The following is a 22,343-nucleotide window of genomic DNA, read 5'->3' on the forward strand; positions in this document are numbered from 1 at the left end:
ATATGTCGGATTTTAAGGCAGATATGGAGAAAGGGGAAATGCAGGGTGAGTGGAAAACTTTTGGGAAGCAGAGAGAGGAGTTGCTGAGGGCGCTGAAGGTCATGCGACCTGGGAAAGCGCCAGAAAAAATATGGAGGGTGCAGCTGTGGCGAAGGAGATCAAAGAGCTGTGTGACCGAGAAGGAGTGACAGGTGAGTTACGAGGTTCACTGGCAAAGGTGCTCCTGGGAGTAGCACAGAAGCGCCAGGAGAGAGAGCATGAAATTCGCAAACAGATGGAAGAGGCCTCAGTTTGGGAGAAATGGAGGCTAAAAAAACAGCTGAAAGAAGTGGAGGAGGAGAGAGCCCGCGTAACGAGATGGGCGGTGACATGCCAGGGGGTGGAGCACTGGATGAAGGAGCCAAAGGAGGAGTTTAACAAGCTGATGCTGCCAGCCTCCCCTGTGAAGTCATCTCTCACTGCCTTCCCACCTCCCTACCAGGCCCCCGCCCCCTCTATCCTGTGTTGAGAGTGGAGCAGGGCTGTTTGTCAGGAGGGGATGGCCAAGTGTTGGAGGTTACAGGTGGGTATGTGGATTGTGAAATATCTAAAGGACCCGGACGGCCAACTCCAACACAGAGAAGTGAGAAAAGAAAGCAAAATTCTACTTTTGTGGGTGAGGAAGGAGCTTGCGGGGGAGCAGAAGGCCCGGACATGAAACAGTCGCCTCAGCAGGAGGAGAGTGAGGAGGATAGGGCTGTGCGGCTGGTTGAGACAGTTATATCAACTTTAGAGCAAAGATATCAAATTTCTGATGAGGAGTTGGGGAGGGGAGTAGTTGTTGCACCACAGGTGGGGAAAGGTGAGGTGTGCGGCCCTGATGGGGACGTCTATGAAGGATGGTTATCTGGCACCCTCGACGACAACATTCAGGTGAGTGGGTTTGGGAAGCAGAAATCTGGAGCAGGGCCGGAGCTAGGGGGGGGGGCTTTTCATACTAGGGTAGCAAGAGAAAAGGCAGAAAAAGGCAGCATAGTCAGGCCCAAACCAGGAAACACACCACATCCCATGGTGCGCAGGAGCCAGGAGGATAAGGACAATCTTGAGTTTGTTGGTGAGTTCCCCCTGGTGGTGACATCTGGAGGTCAAATGAAATATAAGCCATATGGGGTGGGAGATGTTAATGCTTTGACAGATTTATTACCTCCTATTACTGATGGAGGTGCGGGGTGGCTGAGAGAGTTTGACAGAGCAACGACAGGAGTTCAGTTGGCTCTGGGAGACTTCAGAGCCGTGGTTGCCAGATGTGTCAAAGGCACAGCTCTGGATGACATAGGAAAGATAGCTGTTAGATTTGTATTGTTTATTGCCATTTATGCTTAGAAATATTTACTCATATATGCTTAGAAGTATATAATTGATTGTGTAGTGATAGGAGGTTTGATCCTTAATAGTCTGTAACAACTCTGTGTAGCATGAAGAGGGGAGTGTGTTCACTCCTCTTCAGAGTGTTCTGGCATAGATCATACACCTCCTAGGAGAGGTCGTATCTTCTCTTGCTGATATATGGTATAACAAACACACATATATCTGTTTGAGTGTAAGAGCCTTTTTTTCAGATGTACTGCTAGACTCCTGGCACCAGCTTTGCGGAGTCTTCACGGGGTCACATTTTGACCCCACACATATACACACACACACACACACACACACACACACACACACACAAGGTATTCTTTGTTCACATGTATACCTGTGTAAGAGATCATATGTTAATTAACCTATCGCATATTCATGGAACCACAATAAAAGAGTAGTGTTACGGGGGAGCGGACGAGAGCAACTGGGGTCAAGCGAAGGAACGGCGCCTGTCCAGTTCTCTCCCGTGCACGTGAAACATAAAGAATGTTGCCTACTCGTGTCTTGCTTGCTGTGTAATTACATTGCCTTCAACGTTCCAGCAAATAGGGTTAAGCTATAAACCTATCATTAATTGGTCCTTCGAGCCGGATTCCTGGAGTCGGCATTCACCGAGGAGAGAACCCTGACGTCAGCGAGACGTGAGAATTTGTCATCGGGCCGGTGGATGAGCTGTCCGTTTTCTCTCCTCGACGAATGACGATCGGCGGGATCTGAGGCTGATATTACACGCTAAGCAACACCGAGTAAGTTTAGAGTACATCTCTATAACTGTACGTCTTCGCCGGCTGTGTGGGGCGTTGTTCGTGGCCGCTTAGTGGGGCTAAAATTCGCCGTCTTAGTGGGGCGATGTACAAAACCGCTCAGTGAAGTTGTTGTACAGAAGCATTAAGTCGCAGAGTTGCGCAGTTCGAACTTTTTTGGTTCGCCGTCTTAGTGGGGCGAAATGCGGACCGCTTTGTGGGGTCCTGTAGTAAATTCTCCACCGCTCATTGGGCGTTGAGAAGTTCCGCGGAGTCCAGACTGTGCTGGACAATAGGCCTATTTTGTGTTGTTGTTGTTGTGTTGAGTGTGTTTGTGTGAGTGAGTGCGGAGTAGAACACGTGGTCTGTGACGCTGACTGTTGTTGTTATCATGGGTTCCTAAGCAACCAAGAGTGCGTCCGAGCGTGACAGACATTTATGCTGGACTTCGCTCCTGGGAGCGCACAGTATTTTTTTTTAAAAAAAGAGTTACGGCTCCTTAGCTGTGCGGGTTCACGTGAGCACGGTCGCGCGGGTTTCACGCGGACCTGAGCCGTGCGGTTAATCGAATGCTTATAAATGGAAGAGATTAAGTTTTCAGAAAACACAGCAGCCTTGAAGAGCGTGTGGAGAAGGCCAGCCCACATCAGCAGCAGTTAAGATATGCTCTGGTGAATGGTTTTCCCCCACCCCGTGTTGACACAAAATGTTTAGATGATTCTTTAGATTTCCCTGATCAACAACAGCCTGTGCTCCAGACCATTACTTTAACCAGTTGTTAAAAGTAACCTGCATTAAGCTTAGGGTTGCTCAAATTCAGTACAATGACATATGAGATCAAGTAAAATAGGCAAATATTTTACCTAATTACGTGCATAGAGGCACTTGACCTGTTTGAAAACTGCCATCCTAATATGAGCCATTGTTGAGATATAGAGCACACCTGTGAAAACAACTATTATGCTGAACCCTGTGTGAAACAGCTGAAAACTACATGATGGAGAAGCTGAGTTGAATATGAAAGTGTAAGTCTTTGCCACTGTGGGCAAAGCACACAACCACTGTGTGAGGTTGTGTTGCTGTCTCTTCTGAGCTGATGAGCAAGCTACACATTATCAGATCGGGAGCTGGCTGAGAACTCATCAAAGAGAGGGAAACAGAACTATGATAACTCAAGTATGTAGCGTATCCGTGAGTTCAGCTTCTTCTTTCAGATGCGCAGCAGTTTTCCTGGATCTTGACTCATGTGTGTAGAGTGTTCATAGCATCAGCATCATGTTTTTGTTTATTTGTTTTGTTGGGTTGAAAACTAACTAGATAAACTTGTGATCATACTTATGGATCACCATGGCACATATCATCAGCCATATGATTTATTTATGCAGATGAAAAACAGTGAGTGTGAATGTGCCTGACGTCACAGTGTGTGTGTGCGCTGTGTAAACGTAATTGTCACAAATTGTGAGAGCGGTGATTCTGCAGGTCACCAGCTATTGTAAAGAAAAAAAGAGTAAAAAAGATTAACTCCATAAAAAGAGACAGAATCTACATTGTAGATGAAAAATCATAGGAAAAAGGTTTTGTGTTTATTAGCCAAGAACAACTACAATCTCATTTTCTGCTTTTAAGAAAGGCGAGTTCTGTGTGTTGGTTAAGCAGTGATAATAATAATGGAAATGTCTTAGTTTTGTCACTTTCAGATGAAAAGCAGACCTGGATCGATTTTCCACATGCAGCAGTCGGAATAAAGCTATAGTTTAATATCATTGGAAACGTTCAGGCCAAGTTTCTGGCTAATTTATTTACAGCATGTTACGAGTCCGAAATTGAGGATGAGAGTAAAACAATGATAGTCCAGAAAAGGCCGTTCAAACAATTGATTTTAATGAATGCACGCAGCGTGGAGAGGTGCAAACTGCAAAGCAGTTGTACATCTCTACCCAAAATACACTCTAGATTGCTTTTATAACATCAGGGTATTGTAACGCCCCTTCTTGCGCTTACAAACACATAATTTGCATGTACAGAACATTCATGTATTTTAAGAATTAAATGCAACATAGAGGTTCCTCCTTGTGGCATACTCTTAAGAATATGGTGATGATCTAAGGCCTTTGAGGTCACCATGGGCTGGACATCCTTCCGTCACCTGTAACTAAGCAAACTCAAATACCACAAGAAGCTGAATACATTCAGGCCTTTGCTCAGCTACTATTTTACTATACCAATATACTCAGCATATGAGTTATGATATATATATATTTAACTCAATCATTTTAAAGTAGTTATAACTGCACCTGTAATAAACATGTTAATATTTGATTATGATAACCCCTATAATATAAATTATAACATAATGCCAGCAGCTTCAATAAATGCTTGGATGAAATGATAATTAATGCAATGATAAGATGATGGTTATATAAAATAATCCCTGTAATTCCACAATTCCCCCTTTTGACGTCTTCCAAAGACGTCACTACACCATTCCCAGGTCCACTACCTTCGCTCTGACCCTCTCTAGCCGCCCCCTGACTCAGCAAATCCGACAACAACCTCATGTCCTCTAGGTGGTCCAGCAATAAAACACCAGCCCCCACTTGAAAACACTTCATGCTTAGGTAATCTCCGCTCCTTTTCTGGGTCCCTCTCTAGTGGAAATCTTCTCCTGTAAGGGATAGAAAACAAACAACCTTTCTCTGCTACACCTTACTAACTTACTGTGTTCATCTCAGGTTCCTGTCATTATTCAAAGTTGGTTCCCAATATCATATCAGGCCAAATCACAAACCCTACTGCCACGTCTACTTTGTTAAGCTCTTCAGCTAGACTCTGTACCGGTTTGCCAATCTGTGTGTACATGTCTCTACACTTTTAATGTCTAAATGCACATCTGGATGTATGTGCACTTGTATGTCTATCTGCATCTATGAGTCAATGATTTGTCAGATATAAGGCGTTAATGTGAGAAATGTTTCCTGACTATTAACTCCTGATACTCGAGGAACTTTCCTGTTTGCCGAACTTCCTAGGTTTGGCCTTTTACACTTTTACTAAAGAAATTTTAACAGAGCCCAAAGAGATTTTTATTTTGCTCCTGTGCTTGACAGGTTAAGCGAAGTTGTTTTTTGTTTTGTTTTGAAATTTTTCCCTTCTGTGTGTGTGTGTGTACATAAGTAAGAATATGATAATCAACATAAGATCCCTGGTTTGCAAATGATTTTCTGCCCCCGCTGCAGGGCAACATCATGTGGTAGTGAGTCTATGTTGGCTAGTTTAATGCAAATATGTAACAGTTGCTTCATTACATTGCCCACTCAGAGTTGCGCAGTTTCAAAGTATGTGGAGAATTCAATACACATTTCTTGGCTAATTATTTTCCCAATAAAAGTGAAATCATACATTGCATTTGATTTTACTTATGTATTATCCTGTTCTGGGCTCTATCCATTATATTAACTTTATTTAATCTCAATACTCTTTATGTGTGTGAGCAACGCTTTTAGTCTTATTAAACACAACCCAAGTAAAATGCACACCATCCCCATGTCAGCCTAAATCTCCGCTAAAAAGCACACTTCAAAGTTTTCTATCTGGATTTACGCCTCTTTTGGCCTCAAGCATATACATAACCTGCAAAGGTTACTGTTAATGCCCGTTAGACAAGTTTCCATTATCTACAACATTTTGTTTCACCCGGCTCACCCTTACACATTTCCTGTTCACTTATTGCATATTTATCTTTAACACCATTTACCTCAGTAGTTGCTAAGCAGAAACAAAGCAACCTGTGGTCCACCTTTACCCTGTAAAATAAACCCCTGTTATGATTGTGTCTGTAAGCATGTTTTGCATTCAGTCATTACACTCCACGCCATTCCTACAAGTTAGGAGCTGTAAAGTTGAAAGCTACATCAAGTCCAGGCCTCTGGCCTGGCCTATATATAAATCATGTGTGTTTGTAAGCGTGCGTGCAATTCACCTGCTATGTTCTCATCTTCCCTCAACATGTATCACCTGGACACTCTCACCAGTGAAGCTTAAAACCCTCTTGGATAGAACATCAACTCTAAACAAGCACAGTTATGCATTGTGTATAAAATTAACTCAACCTCATGCTAACCTGCATAAGTACCTGTCTTAAGAGAGACCTCTGCACAGCTCAGACGCCAGTTGCAAGAGCTCTCTAACATTAGAATCATCAACTGTGACTTATATAGTGTTATTTCGGTACTTTATACTTCACACATTTTTGAACGTTGTTTATATGGGGAGTTCCTCTTTTTGTGTCTATATTTATTAATATGCCTTGTGCACTAAAGCTTCCTGTTTTTCAGTCTGGCTGAGCACTTGTTTGTGAATACAAACTGGCCTCTACAAGCCTTCATTAGCAGATACACATTACAAATACTTCATATATACAGAGAAAAACCCAATAATCCACATTTCACTATTTTGTTCTTTGGTTCAGATTTGGATTCTGTATTGTTCTTTATTTCTTATTCTTTATATTTACATTGTTTTTTGCTAGTCTTGGTTTATTATTGTCTGTTTGGGAGCTGACATAGTCTCTATAAATAAACTTCTTTTGGTGGAGTAGCATCAGGAGAGAAGCTCCAGAGAGGCATCTTCCATGTTAAACACTAAAATATAACATAAGAGATCTTCTCAACGTGTTGTATATTTTAATATTTCCTTATTATTTTGTCATGAAATAAATCAACCAAATAACTTAAGCTGTGTGACAGCACCTTGCGTTTACGCCAGGCTGTGAACTGCCCTAAATCTACTTGCTACACCCCCTTTTCACCTAGTTTAATTTTTTCAATCCTAATTTAAACTATTCCTGACTTCCCTCAATGCACACTGTAAAGTGTAAAAGATACAATTAGCTTTCTCCTGGTAAAAGGTCCTACATTATTTTCTCTACCTTTGGAAACATCCTCTATCGCGTTAACCCATTTCATTTTTCAAACTTAGGCCTGATTTCTTCGCCCCCTTTAACGGGTAGCGCATATCCGGTCTGAACACTGTGTTTGGGCAATTTACGAATTGTTGCAGGATTTCTATGTTATGTAAAGTTCCTCTCATCCCTTTTATGCTTCCATTATAACCTGTGTCTAACAAGCTTTTGATCTTCTTTGTAATATAAACAACTCGGTGTATTTGTGCTCTGTTCTTCTCCTTTCTCTCGTCTGATCATCTCAAGCACGTCCTGTACCAAATTTACTTCCTCTTTTCAAGTCCCACATTTAATTACAAGCTCAAACAGATTTGCCCTATATTGCTGTCTCGACGTGTTTCCTGTCAACTTAACAGAGTTATTGTCAGAACTCAGAGCTGAGGTTCCCCTTTTCTAAATCTGTATGTTCTACAAGAGAGCAAGTCGGTAAACAAGTTTATCATCACAAAGGTTATTAGGTAAAGGTCACGTAGGCATTTGCTTAGTAACCCTAAAAGAGCACATTTCATGTAGCTAATCGCATATATTAACACCCCCCTTTTTGTGACACATCTCATGTGTTACAAACTCAAAATCCTTCACTCGAGCTTAGGGAATTAAAAGAAAAGTTTAGTCCTATCATATTATGTATAAATGCTCCGGAGCTTCAAACCTGTATTTAAGGAATGAAATCAAATTAATCATCATGTCAAATCCTTTCTTGGCTCCATCCACAGCCTGCATCCTTGAAACGTCCTATAAACAAAAGCCTGTGTGTTAACCAGAACATCACCTTTTATACTCAGTTTCTCCACTTCATCCAACCTGTAATATAAAAAGTTAAAACAGAACAATTATCAGTCATATGTCCAACCTTAGTCCAGTCTTTTGTCAGTGTCCAGTCGGTCCAACCTATGGTCTGCCTCGTCCGTCCATTCACCTGTCCATTCCCACACATTCACTCACACGCATTAACATCAGGTATTGCTGACAGTGGAGACTATCTCGCAAATATTCAGTCTTCACTCTCAGCAACATCAACTCATTTATCTGTTTTACTTTGTTTTTAAGAAAATAGTTCTTTCTGCTTTTAGACTGGATTGGCTCGCGGCAATCCTTTTACTTTGTCAGCGCTGTTATCCACTCTTTTGCAGGCCTGCTTACAACAAAAATGAGAAAAAAGAGAGCTGAGTATTAGCTCATCAAAGTACAAAACAAAATCACCTGACAGGTTTTTCTTTATAAGTGCACTGTTACAAAACCCCTTAAACATGTCCATGTTTATTAACACTCCCTCTTTAAAAATAAAACAACAACCTCAAAAATCTTCAACAATCTTAAATTTCACCCATAGAACACACCCAAAACGTAAAAAAGCTACACCGTTTTGTACACGAGATCCCCCTTTAAGCACTTTACCAAACTCACATTCAACCTTAACATATAAGCACGTTCTCACAATATGTCAACACTAATTTATAAACCTCTTAATCAAATTTGCACCTCTGAACAATCTACCCCTCCTTTAAGGCCTCAATCACACACACACAGCAAGCTCCTCTGTCCACATTCACACGAGCTCTCAAACTTTTGCATACTCAGCCATATCTCAACAATTTAACTTGGCAAAAGAAATACATGTTTAAACTTTATCACATTATTGAATTATTTTCATTTTCTTTCTATACTAATCACTTGTTTTGATCACTCAGTGCAAGAGCACTCCTGAGTCACTCTTATAGACACTTTTCTTTTGTTTTTCCATCTATTTTATGAACCATTCACACCATTCTCTCACTCATACAAGCAGCAAGCAGATCTTCATTGCATATGCTTATGTTCTTAGCCAGGTTTTTAATCAATATCTGTTCATTAAGCTTCAGGAGCTTGTCTTTATAAGGTTAATGCATTTTCTGTTTGTGTGTGTATGGGTATATGTTATTTTGCATCTATGACTTCACAGTCTCCCAGACTTCTTCCCAACTCTCCAGTTAAGCAGTCAGTTTTCTTTTTCCCCGAGTTACTAACCCACATTTTGATTTCCCACCTTAAATTACCGCCCTCCTGGTCTTCAGCCAGGAGCTGGGGCTTGCTTTTCAGGTTCCTGGACACATCCTGCTGTGAACAATTCAACCAGAAACTTGCCTTAACTTATCCATAGATGTTAACCTCTAACTTTCTTCCGACTGCTGCTGTGGAGAGCCGGTCCAAGTCTGCTTTACTCCTGAAAATAACAAAACTAAGACATTTTCATTATTATCACCAGTGGTTAAATAACCCATTTCTCTGTCTCTGGTCAGAAACACCAATTATGCCAGGCATGTAAGCGTGTTCTTCCCTGCATTTTATGTTAATTGGGTGTAAACTGCTTCTTCATTAAATTAATTCATTGAGTTTCTCATTGCATTTCTATGTATTCATGTTAATGTACACTACGTGTAAGCTGTTTCTTCATTGCATCCTATATATTCATATTTAATTTATGCATTTCACCACTGAGCTTTAGATTCAAACTATCTCACTTCTGATTCATTTCAAAAATAATCTCACATGTAACAATTTGTATGTGTGTTTTCTATTCATTAAGGTAATAACAATTATTTCTTTCATTATTCTTACCTTTTCTAATGTTTACCTCTTTGTTATGCTATGGTGGACATCCCTAAACAATTCATGAGTTCAGGTTTCAATTTTCAATCCAATTATATCCTATATTCTCGCAGTCAAACTCGTCCAGCTTCATCTCTCACTGGTCCTCTCTGCACAATGTCCTGTTCGGGCTTCAAAACTCCCGCAAACACAGTCTCAACTCAGCTGTTGTCTTCTTCTCTGTTTCTTTACAGTCTTTCTTTCAGATTAGGTCCCAGCATGGCAAAATATCACTCAATGTGTAGTGCTCTTCCACAATTCTTTATCCCACTGTTCAACTGCCCAGCCTGTATTTTCACAGTACATGTTACATTACACTTACATGCTGCTGCTGGTCGTCAGTCGTCATCAGTGTTACTGGATCAGTGGCACTGTCGTTTGCCTGCTGTATTCAAGTCCACGATGTTCTATCGGTCTTCATCAGGCGATTAACTGTCCTTTGAACTTCTTCTCCGCTTCAGGGACAAAGTGAGAGATCCAGCCGCACAATTTCGAGCCAAAAACTGGCTTATTCTCCCAATTCTTTTAATCTACTTTTCTGCTGCTGAACTCAAGGTTGCAAAGTTGAAAGACGCCCACCTGTATTGACACACTAAACCATATAATTAGTATTATATTCATTTTTTCTTAAAGGCTTCATTTGCTTCATGTGCCTAGAGTTAAATCTCTCTCTCTGTGTTCTTTCTGCACACACTCAGTTCCCATATATGGGCATGCACAGTTCCTGTTCACTATTTCCTGTCGCTGCAGCCCCGGTACATAGAGCAATATTTCCTGTTCCTCAAACTAATCTAACTCCTTTGTTTTTTGTTTTCTTGAATTAAAAACACTTTCAAACTTTAGCATATCCTACTTTTCATCACACAAGAAATATATTTCACACTCCTTTATTCCATACACACCTTTTAAATGCTCTAACCTCTTTCAGACGCCATAAATCGTCTCACACGCACTGCCTTTCTCTCTCTCAGACTTCCCCTTTTCACTTACTGAGACAAATCACCCAGTCACTCAAATCAAATACTGACAGCATTCACACAGTTAAAATCACTCGAAATACGCTTTCATACGAGTATTTTAAACATGCCTTTCATAATCAGAAAGAGCAAGTCAAAAGAAAAAAGAAAAAGAAAACTGAAACCTCTCATCGTCTCACACCCCGCTTCTCCACACACATCACCATTCTTTAGGTCAGTTTTGTAGCATCAGTCACACAATCATTACACAATACCCTGAATCCAACATGTGTATTTACACAAACTGTTATAAAATGTTGGTCAAAAAACACGGTGTGATTACAAAGAGTCAATAAAACATGAGTCCTATTACTCTCAACAAGTATTACGTCGTTCAAGGACGTGTAAAGCAAAACCCATACTCCAATTCTACATGTGTCATAAAGTAGTCATCATAATTAACAACCGTAATGCCAACAAAGTAGAAATAAAAGCAATTCTTCCCTTAAAACACCAATATAAGTCGTCCTTAACCCAGTCTCTGCAGTCAGTCATTAGTTACTCATTAGTAAACAGGAAATGTCAGTCTAAATAAGTCACAGGCATCTCATTTACATAGACACAGACACACTCTCAAAATAACCAGCCGGCTGCAGTGCCTGTGACAGGCAAAGCCTATACACAAACAAAGAAATTATAACATAGAGACGTCTGATAAATTAAATAGTATTTACAAGGCCTTAAATTGCACAACCTACCTAATTTAGACAAATTTGCATTAACCCTCCAAGGGACAAACTCCAAGTTTTTGATAATCAATGACCCAGTATCAGGTCCAACCTGTGTCTGGTCTAATTGCTAAAGTTCCTAAGTAAATTTAAAAGCGTCCAACGCCCAAGGTCCAACCTTTACTACCCAAAAAAAGTGCAAACACCGTTCCAAACGGTCAACTGATCCAATCAGTAGCTATTTTGGACCGTCCTCAGTTGTCCACGATTGCCAATCGAACTATCCCGTCCAACGGAAGATCCTGGTCGTCACCAGGAAATTGGGAGCGTCACCTCCGAACAATGCACTTTCTTAGAACTTCCCACAGTTCCGTTCTACAGAAATTTACTTGTATTTTAAAGACATCCTATGAAACCACAAAACCAACTTTATTGATGTCCAAGCCCAGCTTTATATTCAATTATAACTGTATGACCATATACAGATTTCAAATGACCTATTCCTAAATTCAGTAGTCCAACTACTTTAAATTCTCTTTCCTTAGCAGTCCAACTGCATTTAAATCCTCGTAGCAGTCCAACTGCTTTTCCTTTAATCAGTACTGTCACTTAACCTTACATTATCATTACTTCAACTTCAATTCTCATGAGATTTTCACCAAAATCAAAACAGACTTTTACCAGTAATTTTCAGTGAGTAGACTTTCAATTTTGTCAGAACCAATTCAGCACTGTTTGGAAATAATTCAACAGGTAGTGCCTTACCTTTGAATAAGCCGGCTTATGTCCACTCACTTCGACCACTGACTCGTGTCTGCTCGTTCGAGCGCCTCGGACCCTCTCAGTCTCAACCTCCAACTCTCTCTACTCAACCCTCGGCCAATGCACCAAATGTTACGAGTCCGAAATTGAGGATGAGAGTAAAACAATGATAGTCCAGAAAAGGCCGTTCAAACAATTGATTTTAATGAATGCACGCAGCGTGGAGAGGTGCAAACTGCAAAGCAGTTGTACATCTCTACCCAAAATACACTCTAGATTGCTTTTATAACATCAGGGTATTGTAACGCCCCTTCTTGCGCTTACAAACACATAATTTGCATGTACAGAACATTCATGTATTTTAAGAATTAAATGCAACATAGAGGTTCCTCCTTGTGGCATACTCTTAAGAATATGGTGATGATCTAAGGCCTTTGAGGTCACCATGGGCTGGACATCCTTCCGTCACCTGTAACTAAGCAAACTCAAATACCACAAGAAGCTGAATACATTCAGGCCTTTGCTCAGCTACTATTTTACTATACCAATATACTCAGCATATGAGTTATGATATATATATATTTAACTCAATCATTTTAAAGTAGTTATAACTGCACCTGTAATAAACATGTTAATATTTGATTATGATAACCCCTATAATATAAATTATAACATAATGCCAGCAGCTTCAATAAATGCTTGGATGAAATGATAATTAATGCAATGATAAGATGATGGTTATATAAAATAATCCCTGTAATTCCACAAGCACCATGTGTCCCTCAACCTCACAAGCGAGCTCTCACTCCTCCCTGAAGACAAGGAATACAGCCCAAAGAGCAATAACATGGCAGATAAAGAGACAGCAGCAAAGTCCTGAGCAAAGAGACCCAGCAAGCAGCAGCAGTGTGGACAAACAGCAGTGGAGAAGAAGAGCAAACCATCATCCTGACTGATTGGATGAATGACACTGTGTTTCCAACAAGCTGCAAAGTCACTGTGCTTGTGAAAAGGACTTTTGAGGAGAACTGAGGAGACTGTTGGAGGTTGACATTTGCCACTTTCGGAGTAAAATGGCAAGAAGACACAGTGGAACACAGGACAAAGCTGAAGAAGAACTGGACTGTTGAAGTGGGAGAGGACAACAGAGTGGGAGCAGTAGGTGAGAACACAGAGGAATGCTGTTGTTTAATGTGGGAAATCAAAATTTGGGTTAGCAAACCTGGGGAAAAGAAAACTGACTGCTTAAGTGGAGAATTGTGAAGGAATCTGAAACACTGCAAAAAGAAACATATACAAAATCACACACACAAGCAGAACATGCATTAACCCTACTAACACAAACACAAGAGAGCCCATGAAGATTAGACACCATCTTGAGCATGTGAGTCTGTTTGTCACCTTGTGTGATGCAAAGACCAGTGGGCTCATAGCACATTAGTTAAAAATGATCAATTAATAGCAGAGAAGTGTGTAGGAAAGGCAGCTTTAAGAACATGCCCTGCTGGAGATGCAGCTCCAGAGACATTGATTAAACCTGCCTAATAAAACAAACACACATGCAATGAAAATCAGCTTGTTATCTCTCATCAGTGTTAAAATAGTGTCAATTTAACAGACACTTGTTATCAAATGCTGAGTGTACAACAGTTTAATTTTTGTGGGGAAAAAAAGATTCTGGTTTGACCAACCAGTGATCAGACAATAAATTTAGTTGTTAATATAGTAAATTGGGAGATGCTTTCTGCCTGATTGATGCAGCACAAGTAATTTACTGTATGAGGGAAATTCTATTTTTGTGATAATATTTTGAACATGCATTTCTGTTGTCCTGTCAACTTAGTGGGTTAATAGCTGATATGCAAATTGGTTGATGGTTCTTAGATTAATGAAAGGTGATTGAATACTAGCACGAGTGAATGGGATGTGTTGGAGTTTGTAAGAGTGGAGACTCTAAAACACTGAGTTTCCTGTTGTGATGTGCGAGTGAATCCTGCACCCAGATACACAACTCTGAATACATAAGAATGGTAAATGGCCTGTATTTATATAGCGCTTTACTAGTCCCTAAGGACCCCAAAGCGTTTTACATATCCAGACATCCACCCATTCACACACTGGTGATGGCAAGCTACATAGTAGCCACAGCCACCCTGGGGCGCACTGACAGAGGCGAGGCTGCCGAACACTGGCGCCACCGGGCCCTCTGACCACCACCAGTAGGCAACGGGTGAAGTGTCTTGCCCAAGGACACAACGACCGAGACTGTCCAAGCTGGGGCTCGAACTGGCAACCTTCCGATTACAAGGCGAACTCCCAGCTCTTGAGCCACGATCATGTATGACAACATGTCACATGTTTTAAGATGAAGGGGGAAAAGGAAAACTAAATAAAATTTGTGGCCTAAATGAGTAAAAAGTACAGTCCTGGGGATTAAAATTCATAGCTAATGAGACATGAGGCTTATGTTGTGTGTTGTGCGGCTGATGGTTGGGTTGGAGTTTATCTAGCTGATGATTTTTCTTTTGTTGTGAAGTTGAGCCTGCCAATTAGTATGATGGTATGATAAATCATGCTAATGGTATGATTTACCCTCCTGAGATGAGGAGCGTATGTCATGACTGAACAAGGCCTTTTTATTTTGATACTTTCACAGTGCACTGAAAGTTTTGTTTGATGATCTCGTTTGGAGCAGATCTGCACGATTAGAACAGAAGCGCTATACGACGCGTCGTCGAGAAAATTGTTGCAAGTGAGTTTCTCCACATTAAAATGGGCTCAGGAGAAAGTCACTTATCTGGGACAATTAGAAAATAAGTTCCTGTCCAAAAGGATTCAACGAGAAAATCCAGTCTAAATTCTTTTCTTTTTGAAATGACGTCATTTTGCTGTGAGTGGATGCTAAAGGCGACGATAGGTTCCACTGTCAGCAAAGAAAGAATGAATGAATGAATGGAAGAGAAAAAAAAGGAAAAAACACTGACTGACTGGTAAAAGCGGACAGAAGCTGACAGACTGACTGACATCACTGTGCGAAGTTAACCCCCACCCGACAAAGGTGCAGATGTGTGTTTCTTTTTACAGGAGCAGAAAGATGACAACAACATTCGAGGTTGCGTGATGATTTAACCTTTTAAATGCCACTTTCTGTGTCTTTGCATCTACCAGGGGTGTTATTCACTACCCTGTGTTGCGCAGCGCTAACATTTCTACGGCATTACAGTTTTTCATGTGATTTGATCATGTGATTTATACCAGGACAGCTGGTTGATGTTTTCTACTACAGGATTTCTGGGTTTATGTGTGAAGAAAACTGTGTTTACAGGTTATGAGTCGGTGATGCAGTTACACTGTGTTGTTGGGGAAATGTTAAAGGTTACTTTGACGATGTGAATAACATGTGAAACATTCCCCGTGTTGAAACTAGTGTCACTTCTTTCCACAGCTATGGATGGCTAACTTTATGGTCTTTTTACAGCACCTCTGGAACCTGTCAACTTGTGCCTGACCTCCAGGATTGTCCATGTGTGTTGCTAATGTTGTTTGTCTAAGAGTGCATGTAGAGGATTCAGCAGAGACGGACAAGTAACATGAGAAAGCAACTAAGAGATGCAGTGTTTGTAGAATAGTTTGATATGGGGCTCATTAGCTGGCCACTACTGAGCTCCTAGTGTTAAATACATGGAGTGACTTTGCTTAAGGGAAGTCACCGATTACACTCATGTTAACTGAGTACATGGGATGATCCATGTCTGAGGCAAATTATGGCAATAATTGTAGTTTACTGATTTGAGAAAACCTGCACATGATACTTGTCCTGTTGATGCTGAATGCTTTATTACTCTTATTATACAATTGTTTATAAGTGTGAAGTTTGATTTCACTTCCAGATCTTGTTTTCCAGGCCATGATGGTGTGTATGTAGGCTCCAGGCGGAGCCAGATGTTGAGCACACTTACTGTGCAAAACACACTAACATCTTTTATTGTAGGGTTACAGAGCTACTCCAGAGGAGGTGAAGCCCTGAGGGTGCCTGGGACATGATCTAGCTAACCTTTTTCTTTAAGACAGGACTCTAGGTTTGATGAGTTGACTCATGGGAGTGTCCATGCGTCAAGAGGAGGGGTCCAGAATTACATGAATTACATGAAATTATCTTTTCTATGTTTTCTAAACTATGTTTTTATGTTTGTTGCGGTGATTTGTGTGATTAACAGTTCATTTACGGGTATTAAACCTATGCAAAGTGGTGCATCCATGTTCAGACGAGGCTTTGATGGTCCATAAATGAAGCTCACTGAACTAAAGAATGTGGTTTGATGATGATTGACATGCTTTCCAAGTAGGAGTTTTTCCTCCTAGCAAGGAAATACAGGTGCAGCAGTCAGAGTATTGCTGAAAGGAATCTCCTGAGAAATCTTCTGAGGCCCAGTGAGAAGCAACCCATTCCAGGCATAGCCGACAGTCCAGGCAGTGGTTGAGGTCAAAGGTCGACCTGTTTGGGGCCCATCATGAGATCAGATTTCAGAGCCACAGCAAGGACCACGAAGCTGCGTTGGAATGAGAGCTGTGCCAAGGGGGCTTTCCAGAGGCCAACAGAGGAGATTAGGGGGCTTTCCAGAGGCCAACAGAGGAGATTGTGGACAACAGACGGGCACCTGAAGGATGAGGGGAGCGTGCCAAGCTCCATCGACAGCGCAGGGGGAGTCCAAGGATGGCATCATGATTCTGTGAGAAGCACAGGAACCAGAAGCTATGGTGGTGATGACAGCAGTTTCCTATGAACATCACCTAATGCTGTGTCACTGTACTATGCACACGATGACACACTGAAGACTGCTGGGATCATAACAGCAGTAAGATAACTGGACCCAACACCCTTTCCACAGAGGGTTTTCCTGCAGAAGATGGACAATGGAGGAGTCATATGTATCCCCCACAGTACAGAGGCCTGAAGTGAGGTGATGGGGGTTGGCAGAGGCCATAAAACTAGAGTGCTGAAGAGGTCTGCAGCTTTCACAATAGCTGAGACCCATGTTGACAAACAACAAATTCAACTGGTATGTTTGAATGTCTATTCTACATACATTTGGACTCTGGTCCTATGAACAGTGATGGAAACAACTGGAAGAGACATTTATGACGCCCTGCAGAACTTAAACCACTCTGCAGAGGGACATGTGATTTACATGTCTTGCTGAGGAGCACCACCAAGCTGGAGTGTTTTTGAAAATGTTAATTTCTCTTTTGACCATTAGCAATTCATTTGTTTGCTCGTAGGATGCAGTTTACCTATTAGGAATTGGTGGGGTTTCTCTGGTGTGGTGTCACGGGGTCTGCTTCTGTTTTCAGCACAGGTAGGTGGGGTGGTGTGTCACGGGATGCTGACACACCGGCGGTACATCAGACGTCATTTGATGGAGCGTTATTTAGGAGCAGCGCGACAGACGTCTGGTGTCGGAGTATTGCCACCTCCCCGAGTGGTAACTTGTCTGTTAATTCTCTGCGGTGTGCATACGGCCAACCTATGTCTTGGATTTGGTTTACTTACCTGTTGTCCTGTATCCTCAGCTGGATCTATCACCCGCTTACCTGTCAGCTGTTTGTGAAGCCGCATTTCCGGGATCTCTACAGAGATAGATCTCAGCATTTCTTCTACTTCCCGGGAATCCTCGCCCGAGTCTGTACAGCCAGTGTGACAAGTGAGCTCTCCAACTCTCCCCATGTTTATTGCCGTTTCTTACCGGTTGTTTGGCATCCTTTCCTAAAGTTTCGTTTTTCCTTTTTCCATAGATCCACCCTGCGTGTGCGGGTTACCCCTTTCCCTCAGAATGCGTGTCAGCTCCCTTCCCTGGTTTCCCTCCGTTTATTTGTCGGCATACATATTCCATCCCGTGTAAATAAGTTGGACACTGTAAATAAAGAGCACTTCCTGCATTTTCTGCGTTTCTGTGTGTTCTGCCATAGGGTCCGTTTACTTAGCATAACATTACCATTGGGTGAGAACTTGGATAACTGCTAATACATTTGTCAGACTGTGTACGTTGACATATGCTGAGTATAAAAATGTTTGCATTGACACTGTCAGACATGAGGTGATCATAACTGGGTACTTTTCTAGCATAATTGCCAAAAGGGGGGAAATGTTAGATTTGTATTGTTTATTGCCATTTATGCTTAGAAATATTTACTCATATATGCTTAGAAGTATATAATTGATTGTGTAGTGATAGGAGGTTTGATCCTTAATAGTCTGTAACAACTCTGTGTAGCATGAAGAGGGGAGTGTGTTCACTCCTCTTCAGAGTGTTCTGGCATAGATCATACACCTCCTAGGAGAGGTCGTATCTTCTCTTGCTGATATATGGTATAACAAACACACGTATATCTGTTTGTGTCATGATTCGGCTGTGTGCCAGCAGGAATTGGACCCAAACGCAAACTCACTGGAGACTGGACTGAACTCAAAATGGCAGCTTTTATTGCTGAACACAAAAACTCTACAAAATCTATACTGGGAAGACTCTAACAAAACACACAGGGAGCTACAGGTAGAAACACACAGCATGAGGGAGAACGCGACACAGAACTGAGGGAGACGCAGACCTAAATACACAGAGGGTTAACGAGGGAAGTGGGAGCACACGAGGATCACAGGTGACACTGATAATCATAACAAGACAAGGCAGGAGTAAACGCAACACTGACGCATACTGACGAGGGACTGTCAAAGTAAAACAGGAAGTGCACAGAGGTTCAGACAGGAGGAGAGAGAGCACGGGGAGAGCACAGACATAACGGGCTGGGGAAAACTTGGAATAAAACACAAGGAGAGACGAGGGCTCAGATACACAGAGGGGCACACAGGGGGTAAGAGTCACAAGGGGAAAAACACACACACACACACACACACACACACACACACACACAAGGTATTCTTTGTTCACATGTATACCTGTGTAAGAGGTCATATGTTAATGAACCTATGCATATTCATGGAACCACAATAAAAGAGCAGTGTTACGGGGGAGCGGACGAGAGCAACTGGGGTCAAGCGAAGGAACGGCGCCTGTCCAGTTCTCTCCCGTGCACGTGAAACATAAAGAATGTTGCCTACTCGTGTCTTGCTTGCTGTGTAATTACATTGCCTTCAATGTTCCAGCGAACAGGGTTAAGCTATAAACCTATCAATAGCAGGTACTGCATTGATGGTTGACAGCACCCCATTTTGCCGTGTTGTGAATGTAATATCTGGTGCATTACGAGAGAAATATCCCACTCCTAATGCTTCTAAGATTTTGAAACTGTTGTGGAAGCCTGATCAAGCTCCAAGAGAGTATATAGAACAGGCTAAAGCTTCGTAGGCCCTTAGAACTGGCCAGCATCCTGGTAGAGAGGGGATGCAACAATTGTGGTTCAGAGAAGCTGTGTTAAAAGGTGTGCCCGAACAGGTAAGAGCGGCTATGTTAGATAACCTAGATATGGAGGGAGCGGAGTCTCACGTGTGGGAGAAACATCTGGTGCACCGCCTGCAGAAAGCATATGATGAAGCTATGAGTAAAGATGAGGACACTGATAAAATGAAAGAGCAATTGTTGAAATTGCAGCTGGGTGAGGCGAGAGTGAAGGCAAATGAGAAAAAGAGAGATGATAAAATAGTAAAAGCAATGGTGGCCCAAGGTTACCAGCAAATGGGGGGGGCAGAGTTAGACCCTAATGTTTTTCCAGCCGACACATGGGGAACGGTTCGGGGACCAAATTCGGGTGGCCGTGGGGTCGGTAGAGGAGATTGGGGTTCACGTGGTGGTCAACGAGGAGGAGGCGGCGGCATGGGCAGACGAAGGGGTGCGCCTGGAGGAGGTCAATATGTGCCGGGCAATGTGTGCTTTAACTGTGGTCAGCCTGGACATTGGGCCCGAGAGTGACCTGAACCACCTCAACAATACTACATGCCAATTCCAGCCATAAGGGGGCGTGGACGACTGTCGGCCCCAAACCCACAGATGGCTCCTCCTGGGCAATATCCAGTGGAAGACTGGCAACAAGAACAATACTGACACACCCCACAGAGAGGCCCTTGTGCCACTGAGGGTTCAAGGACGTGACCTGCCCTTTCTAGTGGATACAGGAGCAACGTACTCAACCATTCGTACTGCTCCTGAAAACATCCCACTGTCAGACACCAGCATCAGTGTAATTGGCTTCTCTGGGGTACCAATGACCTTGCCAGTAACCGCCCCTTTAAAGACTGAATTAGGACGGCAGTCCTTGACACATTCATACATGGTCTCTTCACAAGTTCCAGTCAATCTGATGGGCAGGGACCTGCTCATTAAGCTTGGAGCTATGATTATGTGTGGAGCAGATGGATTAACAGTGACTTTGAAAGATGGAACTGAGCTGTCATGTTTGCAATCAGGAATGAAAGGACAGTGGCTGTTATCAGAGGACTGTGAACGCACAGCACAGATCTACTGGGCGAGGCTGACCACATCAGATGGAATTCTGGCACAGTACCAACTCTGGCGCCCCTGGATAATGTCCATGTCTGTTTACTCACCCCCGCGTGACCCCTACCACGTGACCTTGTTCTATGACCGCGAGCACACTGAGTGGTACGAGGATCTATTTTATGAGTGTTTAGATGAGAAAACCTGGGAGCTTAACTCTCAGGATATCTATGTTGGCTCGGCTGGAGTAGCAGCGTTTGTTGCGCTCCCTGAAGACCGAATGAACTGGTATAGAATGGGGGATGAAGCAGTTCCACACGTGTCGCTGGCAATACATGTGGGTCATCAAGCAAAAGATTTAGGCCCGATGGTTAGAACAGCCAGAAGGGCCACAGATTGGCAACAAACACAACTCACTGATGTCACTTACTCACCCAGTTGTAAAACTTATCGGATTTCTGTGACGGCCACTGATCAGAGTGTTCTAGAACATAAACATCTAAGACGAACACATGGCAGGGAGAAATCAGATCATGAGGAAGCTGTTAAAGGCTTAACTGAACTCCCTGACACCTTGTGGTCTAAAGGCCCTACCGATGTGGGCTTAACATATTGTTCTCCGGTTACGTTTGAGTTAAAAGATAACACCCCAATTTGGCGGTCACAATACAAACACAGCCAAGAGGCAGAGAATGGGATTGCAGAAACAATCTCAGGGCTTTTGCAGGTGGGTGTGTTGGAGCCGTCTTCCTCTGCGTGGAACACTCCAATCCTCCCAGTGGAGAAACCTGGAACGGGCAAGTATCGCATGGCACATGATCTTAGGGCAATAAATGCTGTCCTTAAGACACCAACAGTACCTGTACCGAATCCCTACACAACTTTGACTAATTTATCCCTGGATCAACGGTGGTTTACATGTATTGATTTGGCAAATGCTTTCTTTTGTCTCCCATTACATCCATCTTTGAGAGACATTTTTTCATTCACTTATAAGGGCCAGCAGCTGCGCTACACTCGGTTGCCGCAGGGTTTTGCCCTTTCACCTAGAATTTTTAATCAGGTACTGAAAAACGCCCTCTCTCCATGTGTACTGCCTGAAGGATGCACACTGATCCAGTATGTGGACGATTTGCTGATTGCCGCTCCGACAGCTGATGCTTGTTTTCAGGCAACGATGACTGTGCTTCGTCAGCTGGCCAAAACTGGCTTTAAAGTAAGTAGAGACAGACTTCAGCTTGTCAGAACCGAAGTTACTTTTTTGGGTCGCGTGGTGGCAATGCAAACAGTGGGCATGTTGGCATCCCAGAGGGAAACAATTATGTCACACCCCCAGCCACGAACAGTTAAAGAAATGTTGTCATTTCTTGGACTCACAGGGTACAGTAGACACTACATTCCTGATTATGTGGGCAAAACCAATCCTTTGAGGGATTTGGTGAAAGAACATGGCATGAGAGATCTCACAACTAATCTGAACTGGACCACTGAAGCTGAGATGCAATTCATTGAGCTTAAACAAGCTCTGTCTCGTCCAGCGGATTTAGCAATCCCTGACTATCACTCAGACTTCTTTGTAGATGTTTCTGAAACAAATGGAGTAGTGAATGGAGTATTGTTTCAGAAAAAAGGGGGAGGAAGACAAGTGCTGATGTATATCAGCATTGGTCTCGATAATATGGAGAAGCGACACCCCACATGCACACAGCATGCGG

At 42.5% G+C, this 22,343-nt stretch overlaps 1 protein-coding gene and 1 long non-coding RNA gene across 2 annotated transcripts in view; both read left to right on the forward strand.

Moving 5' to 3' along the window:
- Nucleotides 1–22,343, forward strand: part of LOC102083017 (B-cell receptor CD22) — a 75,627-nt gene that overhangs the window by 31,307 nt on the left and 21,977 nt on the right. The gene's annotated exons all lie outside the window — the stretch shown is intronic.
- On the forward strand, nt 17,477–18,162 carry LOC109202602 (uncharacterized). Its single transcript, XR_002062544.2, has 3 exons — nt 17,477–17,661; nt 17,750–17,880; nt 17,972–18,162. It is a non-coding gene; the product is annotated as an uncharacterized LOC109202602 (long non-coding RNA).

The sequence above is a fragment of the Oreochromis niloticus genome, linkage group LG6, assembly GCF_001858045.2.
Source record: "Oreochromis niloticus isolate F11D_XX linkage group LG6, O_niloticus_UMD_NMBU, whole genome shotgun sequence".
NCBI lineage: Eukaryota > Metazoa > Chordata > Actinopteri > Cichliformes > Cichlidae > Oreochromis > Oreochromis niloticus.